Source organism: Octodon degus, unplaced genomic scaffold (genome assembly GCF_000260255.1).
Source record: "Octodon degus isolate 3935 unplaced genomic scaffold, OctDeg1.0 scaffold00387, whole genome shotgun sequence".
NCBI lineage: Eukaryota > Metazoa > Chordata > Mammalia > Rodentia > Octodontidae > Octodon > Octodon degus.
This window is the reverse complement of record NW_004524963.1, coordinates 141,171-144,505: the sequence shown is the minus strand read 5'-3', so window position 1 is coordinate 144,505 and position 3,335 is coordinate 141,171. Positions and strand designations below refer to the sequence as shown.

General features: G+C 49.5%; 1 long non-coding RNA gene across 1 annotated transcript in view; it reads left to right on the top strand.

The window, feature by feature from the left end:
• Nucleotides 1–955, top strand: part of LOC111814639 — a 16,861-nt gene extending 15,906 nt beyond the window's left edge. Inside the window, exon 4 of the long non-coding RNA XR_002819566.1 lies at nucleotides 465–955. This is a non-coding gene — a long non-coding RNA (uncharacterized LOC111814639). The remainder of the gene's footprint in view (nucleotides 1–464) is intronic.
• Nucleotides 956–3,335: the final 2,380 nt, after the last annotated feature.

The window sequence follows — 3,335 nt, the reverse complement described above, 5'->3', positions numbered from 1 at the left end:
TGGGGGAGCTTGGAGGGCATCAGGCTAAGTGAAATAAGCCATCAAAGGACAAATACTGCGTGGCCCAACTCAAGAGGAAGCAGCAAACGTAGTCAAAATCATACAAGCAGAAAGTAGAAAGGTGGGTACCTGCCAAGGACTGGGGGGAGGCGGAGGGATTTAATGTTCAGTGGGCTGAAGTTTCAGTTTTAACATGAAAACATTGTAATGTTCTGTTACACAGGAATATGAATAGATCGAACACTACTCATCCATTAAAATGGAACGTTTAATGTGTGTTTGGGCCCAGTTTTTTAATTTTTATTTATTTTTTTATTTTTTGTGGAACCAGGGATTGAACTCAGACCCTTGAGCTTGCCAGGGAAGTACTTATTCCACTGAGCCATCTCCCCGGCTCCTTGGCCCAGTTTTTTTTTGTTTGTTTTTTTTTTTTTTTTAAAAAAGCTTATTTTCTACCTATCTAGGAAGAGAAGGATTCTGTTGCTCACAACTCCAAATCTTCCTGCAACAATCGCTAATGTACCTCTAATGACAGAGTTGATCCTAGACTCCCACCTGCTGGGGATGTGAAGGTCCCTGCCTTGGTAGAACATGGTTTAGGGCCCAGAGGAGAGAGACCGGCGTGCCATCCACTGGATACACATGAGTTTTTCTGGAGAGCAGAGAGGCGATGAGAAGCAGAGCGGTGGAAGGGACCATTGGGAGGACCTGCTGGCTCGGGTGCACGGGTTGTGCAGGAGAGGCGGCTTGGGGACCTCATCTCACCAAACCTTGCAAGAAGCCCTTGGGGAGTTCGTGCCTCATCCTCATCTTACAGATGAATGGCTACGACTGAAAGTGACTGACGGGCGGTCCCCCAGCCAGGAGGCCAGGAAGCCACTGACTCGTGTGTGTGGGTTCGCCCAAGTCCTCCCGCGGGCACGTCTGGTCAGGGGAAAGCCCGCCCCTCAGGAATGAACGCCCTCCGGCCCCCACGGGGCTGGGGAGGCGGTCACGGTGCCGCAGTCTGGGTCTGCAGCAACCGCTTCTGGGCCTTCTTGCTTCCCACCCTTCCCACTTGACTCTTCACCACAGATCCTGCAGTGGCCTCACCCAAAGTCTTGCGGGCAGGTCCCGGGTAGGGAAGAGGAAGAAACTGCAGGTGCTTTGGGTGGGGACCCGGCTGGCATAAGGCAGAGTCAGACACCTCCCAGGGCGCTCAGCAACAGCACAGGTGCCTGGCACGTCCACCTCTGGGTCTCCTTCCACAGAGGCGAACTATATCCCCTTCCCTCCCTGCTCCTTTTTCCTCTTCTTGTTCTGCATCAAGGTGGGCTTGCATAGTCCTCTTGCTTGTTAAGAAATGCTAACTGCATCCTGGATCACTTTGGTTTTGTTGTTTTGTTTTGTTTTGTTTTGGCGAAACTGGGGATTGAACTCAGACCCTTGCGTTTGCCAGGGAAGCACTTACTCTACTGAGCCATCTCCCTGGCCCCTCTGGATCACTTTGATACAGGAGAAATCTAACTCCCAACCTGCCAGATATCAGATGCGCCAAGTTCATTTTCCCCAAAATCACAGAATGAATTCCAAGGAACAGTGGAGGTTAAACATAGTAAAGGTTTATTGAGAAATAGCTCCTGAGAGAAAGGAAGGGTCTTGAAAGTGGGCAGCTCCTAGGCCTTTCGTCACAGGTGATTTATTTTAACTTTTAAAAAATGTTTTATTCAATTGGCACCGGGTCTCACTATGCAGCTAAGACTCGTAGTGATCTTCCTGTCTCAGCCTCCCAGCATTGGAAGTACAGGAGTGTGCCGCCACATCTGGTTTTGGTGGCTGGCATGGTACACCCAGGGTTCTGGCGTCTGAGGCTGGGCTTTGACTACCAAGGGCGATGTCCAGCTCTTCCAGAATGAGGCCTGGCTATCTGATGTTGGCCTGTCACCCTGGGCTCCGATCTGCCAGCTTCCCTGCCTGTGCTCCTGCAGAGCCAGAGCTGGGGGCCTTCGAGGAGAGCCTCGGAAGTTCCCAGTTCTGCAGAAGAGCCTCGCCGTGCCCTGCGCTGGCCCAGATTCTTGTACATTCTCTTGTCCATTACAGGGCCACTGACCACCAGCTACTCTTCCAATTGGAAATGTAATTATAATTAAACTTTTTAAAATGTTTAGTACCTCAGCCTCACTGCCTTCCTCCTCTGCATAGGGTCTTTATGTAGCTCATGCTGGCCTCAAACTCAAGATCCTCCTGCCTCAGCTGCCTGAGGACGAGGATTACAGGCCACCTCACCCTGCCACTAGCCACATTTGAAATGCTCAACAGCTACACATGACTGTCATGGTGCACGGCACGGGTAACAGGACAGTTCTGCCCTTCCAGAGTACTGTGGAGGGACCACTTCCGCTCCAGAGGGGCCTCGCTGCATAGACCACACCCTCTCCTTTGTCTCTGCTGCCAGCGAACTCGGCCCAGGCGCTTTAGCTCATTTGGAAAAAATTCTCCATACCTCAGTTTACACATATGTAAGACAAGAACAATATTAATTCCCAAACCCTCATTGTCATATGGAAGGGACTCATATCCCAGAAAGACTTTAAGCCCTCAATAAATGTTAGTTGCTGTTGTTATTTACAAGATTGAAAAATATGCTGCATGCTTAAATTTTTAAAAAATATCACAAAAGCCACCTTGCCATAATTCCCCTCAGAGTGCCTCTCCTTGGGTTGAGCCCAGCCCATCGCTCTCGCCTCTTTCTGGAGCAGCTCTGAAGTCCTCTTTCGTCAGTGTCTGTAGCTGCACTGTTATGGCTGCCAGGAAGTTCTGAATCAATTCAAAACTGTTATTTTTCACAGTCACTTTGACTTTGTGGAAGAGCCACAAGTCACGCAGTGCCACATCCAGCGAATAACATGCATGAGGACACGTGGGATGTTTGTATGAGCCTGCCTTTCCATTGGATGGCACTTGGCAGCAACATTTACCACATTTTTTGACCACACCTTGCAAAGACACAAAAGAAGACTTGCAGAACTGTGTCACAGAGTAGCGAAAAAGGTAAGTGGGTTTGAAGGGAGGGGCAGCATTCTGAGGGGAATTGATGTCACTGTGACTTTTACTATAATATTTTTTAAATGTAAACTTCACCACATATTTAGGTCATTCTTTGTATTATTGTCACTCTGAAGCTCCAACCTCTATTTTGTTCGTAGTTAGGATGCCTGACTGATGATAAACTAAGTGATGACCCAAAACCACCGTGTCGGATCTCACCTGCGCGTCTGCAGTACGCTGCGGGGTTTGAGCCCAGTCTCCACTAGTGACTCTCGCACACCTCGGGGTACCTGGCCTTCCGTGGGTCA